The 10719-nt window shown below is 43.3% G+C and overlaps 1 protein-coding gene across 21 annotated transcripts in view; it reads left to right on the top strand.

Annotated features, from left to right (window-relative positions):
- WDR20 (WD repeat domain 20) overlaps positions 1-10719 on the top strand; it is a 53373-nt gene that overhangs the window by 21513 nt on the left and 21141 nt on the right. The window contains exons 2-3 of one of the 21 annotated variants that reach the window (XR_002832078.1): positions 5372-5513; positions 6397-6564. The exons of 17 other annotated variants lie outside the window; for them this stretch is intronic. The gene's annotated coding sequence lies outside the window, so the exon portion shown is untranslated. Of the gene's footprint in view, positions 1-5371; positions 5514-6396; positions 6565-10719 lie in introns of those variants that run through there. 3 more of the 21 variants (XR_002832079.1, XM_023764063.1, XM_023764064.1) reach the window with 3 other exon arrangements.

Below are 10719 nucleotides of genomic sequence, written 5' to 3'. Positions count from 1 at the left end.
GATTGACATGTGAGTTCGCACAGAAATAATTCAGGTTCTTTAAAAATGTTAAACAATTGAGTTGTTTGCCAGGGACTCAGGCTGAAAGAGCTGTGGGAGTGGGCTTTGGCCTTAGTTGCTCAGGAACTTTGAATTATCAGGAAGCAAACACCTCCCTTCTCCCTACTGTTCTGCCTGCAACCTCAGCCTAGAGTAGCTGCCAGCAGGTGGAACACACCTGTGAACTTTGCACCAACTAGATGAGTGTCCTTTGGTTTATGCTAAGCTTCATGAGCTTTGCAAGGATTTCTATACTTTTATATATTTCAAGTTCTGAGAACTGGTGTGTTGTTGTTGTCTGATGTAGACCCAAGAAGACCACAGGCAAAAGGAAAGGAGACAGAAATGAGGGCTTTGGGTTCAGTTTACTAATGCTTTCCCTGAGTTTACTGGGTGTAGTACACATAATAGGAAGTAAGACTAGAGCTCCAAGTTCAGTTGCAGTGTGAATTGATTGGCTGATTTGGGGCAATTAACTTCTTTGGTCATAAATTGCAGCATATTGAGAGCAAATGTGCTTGTTGTTTTTTTTTTGTTTGTTTGTTTTGTTTTTTTTAAGTTCCTATCCAGCTCTGTTTGTCTTCTGATTCCATGAATGTAGACCATTGTATATAGAGATATATCACACAATTACTCACACTGGGAAATAGTTGCTTCTTCCGTCCACTTCTTTGTAAATAGCTTTATATTTAACTTTTTAAGTTAGCAGTTGCAAGTTTTTAATTATGTGTGTTTTATTACATGAGATAATGAGTGATAAGTGCTTAGAGTGAAGCACTTGTTGCCAAGAGTTAACTGTCAGATTATGGTTGATTTCAGCCCTCACTGTGGTGCTTCTCATTCAGTGCCAAGCTGGTGGCCTGCTAACCTACATTTAAAATACAGTTTGTCCCAGCTGAGGCTATAAATATAATTCCATCCCTATTGAGCTCAATATTTTTATTTCAGGCCTTAAGATTTTAACATTTAAATGCTAAAATATTACTAAATGCAGAAAAACAAATTCTACTGTGTAATCCTTTTAGCTGTTTTTTTCGGAACAGGATAATTTAAGATTAAGTTTTCTTAGGATTTCTAGAAATGCATAGGATAGATGATAAATTCTCAGTTCAATTCTTGTGAGAAAGATGTGGATTCAATTTTAGACCTACATTAGAGGCAGATTGGGAGGCAAACTTGAAACAGATTGGATTTCTCAGAGGGCTCTGGGAAAAGTTACCTTTATTTGCCAGTGTAGCACATTAGGAGCACATGGTGAACCCTTCTCACACTGGAGTACTATTTGAAGAGTGAAACAATAGAACCAGCCATGGTCTTATCTGTCTGTCCTTTCTCGTCTCATTGAGTGACATCACTGGTGCCATAGAAATGTTAATAACCAACTCCAGTGGTCCTAACTCATGTGAAACTTATGATGGAATAAAGCATCACCATCCCACTCACCCATTTACTTGATGTAACAGAAAGCTCATTTTATGGTGAATTTTGCTGCTCACAAGCCACATGTTTTCCTGTGACCCTGTGCTAGGCCATGACATGGTTTAAAACTACTAGAATAATTTTGAAATAGTTTCAGTAGTGTTTTTGGACTGTTTGTTTTTTTCTCCTTTTCTATTTAAAAATATTACACAAGTAATATGTGATTATTGACAAAAAGTTAGGAATTAAGATGAGCACACATTAAGAATGGTATAACGAACTTCCATATACCTGTCTCCCAACGTTGCCATTTGTCTCATGTCCACTATTATCTCACCCTTACAGTGGAGCAAATCCCAAACATCATATATCTTCTGTATTTTTTCTATGTGCATGAACTAGTTTTGGAAAAAACCACTACATTTTCATATGTAAAAATTTTACATTTGAACAGTCTGTTTTTTGACAGATTCATAAATATTCTTTATGGTTGGTCTCTTGATTTATAAGGGTTTTTTTATTAACTTGTTTTGCTTTATTCTACAAGACATTGAAAATAACAATATACTGTTATTTTTAATAATTTGATTACAGGTCTGGCCAGTTTGGCTCAGTGGATAGAGCGTTGGCCTGCGGACTGAAGGGTCCCAGGTTCGATTCTGGTCAAGGGCACATGCCTGGGTTGTGGGCTCGGTCCATTGTGCAGGAGGCAGCCAATCAAAGATTTCCTCTCATCATTGATGTTTCTCTTTCTTCCTCTCCCTTCCTCTCTGAAATAAATAAAAATATATATTAAAAAATATTACAGTATGAATAGTTTTTATATTTCTTTGAGATTCTTTTTGTAGAATCCCATTTTAAAAATATATTTTATTGATTTTAGAGAGGAAAGGAGTGGGGGAAAGAGAAACATCAATGACGAGAGAGAATCATTGATTGGCTGCCTCCTACACGCTCCCCACTGGGGATCGAGCCCGCAACCCAGGCATGTGCCCTTGGTCGGAATCGAACCCAGGACCCCTCAGTCCACAGGCCGATGCTCTATCCATTGAGCCAAACCAGCTAGGGCATAGAATCCCATTTTTATTGTTGCATTTTTCATTTAATGATATAGTAAATGATATAGTAAAATAAGTAAATTACTACCTTCATTTAAATGGCTACATGATATATTCACCCATTTCCTTCTTGGAACACATAGGATGTTAATAATGTTTTGTTATAAACAGAGCTGAGTTGACTGTCTTTGTATGTGTGTTTTTGCTCATTAAAAGTGTTTAACATTGCCTGGCTGGCATGGCTCAGTGGTTGAGCGTCAACCTATGAACCAGGAGGTCACGGTTCGATTCCGGGTCAGGGCACATGCCCAGGTTGTGGGCTCAATCCCCAGTAGGGGGTGTGCAGGAGGCAGCCAAATGATTCTCTCTCACCATTGATGTTTCTATCTCTCCCCCTTTCTCTCCGAAGTCAATAAAAATATATTTTAAAAAAATATTTAACATTTAAGATAGGAAACAAACAAGAATGTTTCTAAGTTTAAAGCTCTATTAATTTTTCACAAAGTAGAATCAACCCCAGATTAAGAAACAGCATTCCTGGCCACCCAGAGCCTCCCCTGTGGCTCCTTCCTCACACTCCTCAAGGGTGACCACTGTCTTCACTTCCAGCATCGCAGATTCGTTTTCCTGATTTCGAACTCTATTTAAATAGCATTATTTAGTAAATGCTTCTCAAGATTGTGTTTGAGATCCTTCTGTGTCCTGTTCTCAGTGCCTTACCCCATGAGTAGTAGTCCCTGGATAGCCCACCGTGTATTTAGCCTGCTGTAGATGGACGTTTGTGTTGGGCCAGTTTTTAGCTAATACAAATAGTTCATACATGTGAGAAATATCTTCTAAAGCAGTGGTTCTCAACCTTGGCTGCACATTAGAATCACCTGGGAATCTTTTTAAAATCCTGATTTCTGGGCCTCATCCTCCGGAAATTCTGTTTCTTTGTGATGGGGTGGGGCCACAACATTAGTAACAGAGAAACAGAATTTCCGGGGGATGAGGCCCACTCCTTGTTTGTGAAATCCCCGGTGATTCTAATGTGCAGCCAAGGTTGAGAACCACTGTTCTAAGCTAGGAGTTGGATTTATGTCTGAGGAAAGGAGGCTTTTGCTGCATGTTGCCAAATTGTCCTGCATAAAGGCTGTGCCAGTTTACACTCCATGGGAGTTAGGTGAAGCCTGCTCCTCCACATTCCTGTATGTGCCCGTCTTACTGGTCCACGTTTTGAAACTGGTGCTATTGCGTTACTAGGGCTATACTAGTGCCTGATACATTTCAGATGCCTAAAAGAGCTTTTTAAATTTCCTGGGGAAAAACAGAAATATTTAAGTGGCTCTTCCTGTGGCAGCCTATAAAGCAGTTATGCCCTAAAAAATGCTGAGTAGTTCCAGTGATGCTATAAGATGAAGGAGAAATCAAAGCTTTCATCGTAGTAGTACTTGGGATGGGTCAGCTCTCTGTGACTCTCATTGATTTGAGGCTACTTTCTTCAGCTGAGGCCTGGCTGGACCAGACTATTTGAATTACAGAAGCCACAGTCAGTGCTTAGGTCACTGTTTTAGTGGCTGATCTCTCTTCATTGTATAAGACAAGTTCAATGTTCTCGCTACCTCTCTTGCTTCCTGTTTGAAAATACAGCAACGTACAGGCTCCAAAATGCCGTCTTTAATGTAAAATTACTGGTACACATCGGTGTCATTTTCTGAAACTTTGTACGTTACAGATTTAGTAGTTCGTTGTCCCAACTGAAGTTGGGTGCTTGAAAAAAAGGTAGCCTCAGCTTGCTCTGGTTAAAAGCACAGTCCTAGGCTCAGTGAAGCCTTAGGCAGATCACCACCTCTCCCTGGGCCTCAGTTTCTCTGTAGGATGAGAAAATGGGGGCATGGAAATGGCAGTGCTTCTACACAGTTAGGGATTTAGGGCCGCTCTCACTTCAAATGGGAGCTCCTCTGCTGAGGAGCTTATATTACTGAGCTTCTTGAATCAGAAAATTTTAAAATCAGCTATGTGCTGTGCCAAACACTGTAAGCGCATGAACTGTCCACTAGTAAATGTAGGAACACAAGAGTATAGTCCTTAAGCAGCTTCTGGGCACTGCTCCCTGCCTTGAGTGGCCTTAGTTGCCCGGTGCTGTCACACCACTTTTAGAAAGTTGTAGAATTCCCCACCCCATGCCTTTCATGGAAACTTTTAAAAATTATTCTCTAAGAACATCAAATGAGTGTTTTTTGCAGAAATGAAAGTATCTTGCCTTTCGTCCATTTGAAATGTTGGTGTTCCCGTAAGAATGGGAATGCATATTTCTATGCATCTTTAATGGGGTTTAATAAAAAATAGGTTATTTGAATATATCAGCATTTTAATGAGATGAGATCTGGTTTTAGGACATGTGCAAATTGAATTTATCTGGCATTTATTCATAGTTTTTCTTTAATGAAGAAATCAGTATTTAATTCGCCTGGACGAAGCACCATGACAGCCTGGTGGCCTTTTGCCTTGATAGACTCACCCTGAAAGTGGAGTGCAATATATGAAAATGAAGAGAGGGCGAAGGTGCTGCAGCTTAGCAGCTGTTTAAGTTCATTTTAAAAAACTACTCAGAGGGAAGAGGAGTAGATTTTGCATAGCTAACAGTTTTAAGTGACAGCTGCCTTGGGAAAAAATGATGTGTGATAACAACAGAAGCCTGCTATTTCAGCAGACATTTGAGTGACAGCACTGGGTGGGGGGAAGGTGCTCCCTCCGGCACCACCTGCCCCCTGCAGGTCTGCAGGGGAGCTTTCTGTGGTGAACAACAGGCAGTCCCACAGATGGTTGCTCTGAAGACCTCACCGAATGCATTTTGCCTATTTTGTGCCCAGGCACCTCTTCCCATTGTGGGATGGTGGCAGGAAGATGGCCCGTGCACGTCACATCTCATCATCTGTCTGGGTTCTGAGATGGTCTCACTTTGCCCTTCCATCTTCCTCATGGAGTTCCGTCCCTCTCCTCATGGCCTGGAATGTGAGTGGCGAGTGCTCCTTCCGGGCTCCGAGCCTTCAGAGCATGCTAGTAAGGGACGTGGGACGGCTGTTGTCAGTGAGGGTGGGCCTGGTGTGTTTCAGAGGAGGAAAGCAGAGAGGGAAGCTGCTGTCCTGTTTGGGAAAATTATGTTGGAAGGAAAACATGCTCTACACCGGGGTTCTGCTGTTGTCTGCAGGAAATTTAGGGCAGAAAGAAATATTTCTGTTTCTCCTATTTCTATTTCTTTGTAGGCATTAATGAATGAGGAGAATTTTCAAAGCCTCTATGATAAGCAAAAAATCCTTATGCTTTCAGAAGGAGACGTATAAGTTGAAAAGGGGAGCTAACTTTTCTCAAGTGGCAGGCATCATACTTGGGACTTTTGTATTTTACTCCATTTTAATAAAAACAGCCCTTTGAGGTAAATGCATTGTGAAGGTAGGGCTGGAATCTGGGCCACATGGAGCAGGGCTGGAATATTTGGTTCCCACCTCATCAGGCATGGGGACATGGAGTCACACAGTGATGGAATCGGAGGAGGCAACAGCAGCGTGGTGCAGTTGGAGGAGCCAGAGGCAGAGTACAGGTGCAGGGACTCCAGCAGAGCTTCCTCACAGCCGATCCTGTCCCTGTCCCCACCTGTAAGATGGGCCTGGCAGGGGAACTTAGGGCCCTGGTTTGTGACAGCACCAGAGGAGCTGATGCAGAGGAGCTTTGTCACCAGGATGTGACTTCCCTCTGTCTGCTAAGGGCACCCACAAAGGCATTCGTTGTTAGGTAGGATTTTGGTCAGCAGGAGGATCATATGTTTGCTTTTATATCTGTCTGGCTGCTTGTCTCTTCTGGATTCTAACACTTTACTTTTCTTTCCCTCCATTTTCAGAATTGCTTCATTTCTACAGTAGATATTTAATGAGACCTATGTGCCAGGTTAAGACATAAGTTTCTGCCCTTTCAAACACGGAAACTGTACAATTGATTGATATTGTTTTCTACTGGGATTAGTGATCCCAAACCCAACTGACTTCTTAACACCCCTGCTCTGATAAAGGTTGGACTCTTTAAATATCATTTATGCCAATTTTGCAGGGTTTTGCGATGTAACTGTTGAACTGAAGATGCAGAAGGATGGGTTGTGCATATGGGTGTCTCACAGATTAGACTGGGTTTTTGTTGTTGTTGTTAATTCTCACCTGAGGATATTTCTCCATTGATTTTAGATAGAGTGGAAGGGAGGAAGGGAGAGCGAGAGAGAGAGAGAGACACACACACACATTGCTTGGTTGCCTCCCACACGCATACTGACCAGAGCCCCGGATCTTACCTGCAACTCAGGTATGTGCCCTTGACCAGGACTCGACCCTGAGACCCTTCAGTGCACAGGCTAATGCTCTAACTACTGAGAAACACCCGCCAGGGCTAGGCTGGTTTTGTTTCTACTTAAAGGGCAGGTGGGTTGGACACCAGAGCCTGTGCCATGCCTTACAGCTGATTGTTACCTGAGTGTTAAATTGTTGACCTGAGTGTGAATCGCTGTTTGGTATTTTTGTCATGGGAGCCAGGTTATTTTCCACTATGTTGAAGAAAACTTCTCTTAAATAGTGCATTGAGCCTTGTTCACAAAGTGAACATCTCAGCTCTGAGTGGTCAGAGCCTCATTTCATTCAGTCTGTGATTTGGAAGGTGCTGGCGTTTTCCCAGGCCCCCGCCCCCCCATGACCAGTTAAATGTGCATGGTCCAGCCCAGATTGTGGACTCACCCCTCGCAGGCACTAGGAAGCCCGGTCTCCCCAAGAAAGGCTATGGAGCAGCCCTGCTTTGGGATCCTGAGTCTTAGGCAGGACTCCACAGGTCTCCTTCTTTCTGAGGAGGGGAGCCCTCACGGCCCTGGGGAGTGATCCCTTGTTTACTCTGGGCCCCAGTCCTGGTTGCCTGGGATGAGGGCAGAGTGACAGTGGAAAAGCACGACCTCGTCTCCTGGGTTTCAGATGGGCACGTTGGAGCTTCGATGCAGTGGGGTTGTTTCAGCTATTTTTGACTTATCCATTCAGGCTGTCAGTGACTCAGCAGGCTCCTGACTTTTTCATTGTTTTTAAAAGGAGCTGGACTTTCACAGTATATGGAATACAGTTAATATGCTGCGGCTAAGGAATGTGGCACGTAGTGATCAGCACTCGCAAAGGTGAAGAATGCCTCCGGAGGTGAGATCAGGAGGAAGTGACACTGGTGCTGCTTAAGCAGAAGCGTGTGGATGTCAGGGTGGGGTAGGTGCTCTAAGTGAGAGGAGGATGTGAGGAAAGGCCCAGAAGGTGTGCAGAGCACAGGCAGCCCCTGGGGGTGAAGTGTGTGGAGGGGCCCACTTTAGGAAGGCCTGTAGATACCAAGTGAGGGAGCTGGCCGATGTTATGTCATGCCTGCAGAGCCTGGGAGGATTTGAGTGGGAGAGTGACCTAAGGCTTCATGAAGATTAACCTGACGAAATGTGTGGGCAGTGAGGTGTTTGGTTGAATTGGTTGTGGGCAGAAATGGGTGGAAAGAGCCTGATGCTCAGCCAAGGAGGCCGACCTAGGCTGGGTGGGGTCTGGGGAAGACTTCTTGGTGAGGCTCTGTAGCCATCATTTGGTAGGGGTGCCGTACAGGGGGCCCAACTGAGGCAACAGGCCTTTATGCTTGAGAGAGGGGCTTAGGAGGAAAGAGAGTGGTGTCTCGTGTAGACGGGGTGAGCTTCTGGTCTGGTTTGGGTATTTGGCAGCTGTTAGATATGCCAGTAAAAGGACTTGTTTCTGGCAAGTTTTGTGGGACTGGTTCTCTCTGAGGTGATTCTCGGATGAGGAAGGAGAATGTGAAATTTTGGGAAAATAAAGCCCATCTTTATTACCTACATTGCCCCCATAATAATCTTATGTATACTTTTCAAAAGAAGTCTTTCTGAGATATTTCCATATCACATCAAATGCTTCTGGGTCCTCAGGTAGGTTCCCACGCAGAGGGCTCAGCACAGGCCCTCTCTGTGTTCCTGTTGGCTCGGCAGCTGGCCAGCAGCTTAGGCGGGGTCTGGGATGAAGGTGTGAGCTGGAACAGGAGAGCATCTTTTGCAGACCTTTATAGTGCTGGAAAGATAGATGCCCGGTAGTATGGTGCTAAACCAACCAAGCTGACTCTGTATTGCAAAAGTATCTGTTATAAAATGAATTCCAGGGATTTTAAGGAATAAAAGTCCAAGGAGCTGGGCCATGTGGTCCAGTGATTGAGTGTCGACCTATGAACCAGAAGGTTGCAGCTCGATACCCAGTCAGGGCACATGCCCAGGTTGCTGGGAGGGGGTGTGCAGGAGGCAGCTGATAAATGATTCTTTCTCATCATTGATGTTGCTATCTCTTTTTCCCTCTCCCTTCCTCTCAGAAATCAATAAAAGCATATTAAAAAAATAATAAACCTCCAAGGAAAAGAAAAGCAAGACATTTTTTTGTTGTCTTACTTTTCTTACTGGAGGATATTTTTCCATTGATTTTTAGAGAGAGTGGAATGGAGGGGAGAGATAGAGAAAGGGAAACATCAATGTGTGAGAGAGACACGTCACATTGCCTCCTGAATGGGCCCTGACCAGGGCCAGGGATCGAGCCTGCAACCGATGTACGTGCCCTTGTCTGGAATCGAACCTGGGACCCTTTAGTCTGCAGGCCAACATTCTATCCACTGAGCCAAACTGGCTAGGGCGAGAAAAATGACATTTTAAAGTTTGTACTTATTGATCAAGGATTTTTGATACTCAGCTCTGTAGTAGGAGTTTTAAACCATCATTTAAAAATTTTCTTGCCCTAACCGGTTTGGCTCACTGGATAGAATGTCAGCCTGCGGACTGAAGGGTCCTAGGTTCGATTCCGATCAAGGGCATGTACCTTGGTTGCAGGCACAGTCCCAGTAGGGGGTATGCAGGAGGCAGCTGATCGATGCTTCTCTCTCATCGATGTTTCTAACTCTCTATCCCTCTCCCTTCCTCTCTGTAAAAAATCAATAAAATACATATTTAAAAAAAAATTTTCTGAGTTGTGAATAAGATACTAACAAATTATTTGTAATTATTAACTCTTTATGCAGAAACTAATGAGTATAATGATAAAATTTAATCTTACTGTTGAAAAAAAATTAAAAACAATTACAGTTTCATTCATTAACAGATATTGAGCATTTATGACATACTGAATATGAATACTCTACTGGGACTGAATAAGCAAATGTGATCTAATTCTTAAAATTGTTAAGACATTTTAATAAATTGGTTTTGGTAAAATCCATACTTACGAATTCTGATAGTTGGCAATAATTAGGATGCAGAAGCATTACAAAAATTCCAAAGTGTATAAAACCGTTTATGCAGAATCCACCAGAAAGCTGAAAAACAAAAGCTAAGTTTATGGAACAATACAATGATAACTGTTTAATAAAGGCGTTCTGCTCCTTACAGGAGTTTGTATTGTAATTTTTACCATAATTGTAGTGTAATTGATGATAATAGACATATAACAGTACTGTAATCACATAAGTGATCAAATACTAAATTTTGTGGAACAAATTAAGTACTTGGGAATTGAGATAAGGAGCCAGCACAAAGAATGGTGGTTGGCAAAGTGCTTGCTGGAGGTGGTGGAACTTGAACCAGATAGGTAAGGTTACTGGAAACGGGTGAAGGAGACTATCCCAACCGAGAGGGCTGCCTGCCTGCACCAAACTCAGGCCATGTGGTGTGGGCCGGTGGAGGGTGCGGCAAGACCCCTGCACTGCTCCCCACAGGTTCCTCAGCTATAAAATATAGGTAGTATCACTGTGGTTGGAAGGATGCTGTGAGATTAAATGAGATGGTGAGTGCAGAGTTCCTGGTGCATAGCAAGTGGCCCATAGATAGAAGGTAGTGTTGCTGTTAGAGAGGAAGGAGGGCCCAAACCATGGAGGGCAGGACTGCTAGGAATGGCATCTTACTCTGATGTGATGGAAATTAGGAAGCCATTTGACCCTAAGTAGGATGTGACCAGGATGAATTAATAATGGTAGTTATCATTTGAGTGATTCTGTGTACTCTGTGCTTTATATCCATTATCTGCTGGCCTCATCACCACCCTGCAGGGATGCTGGGGGGTGGGGTGGGGAGGGCAGGTTGTGCTCTGAGGCTCAGGGGGAGGAAAGAGCACCTTGCACTAGGTCACCTGCT

The sequence above is a fragment of the Myotis lucifugus genome, unplaced genomic scaffold (genome assembly GCF_000147115.1).
Source record: "Myotis lucifugus unplaced genomic scaffold, Myoluc2.0 scaffold_316, whole genome shotgun sequence".
NCBI lineage: Eukaryota > Metazoa > Chordata > Mammalia > Chiroptera > Vespertilionidae > Myotis > Myotis lucifugus.
Note: the sequence above shows the minus strand (reverse complement) of the source record. Positions and strands in the feature narration are given on the sequence as shown.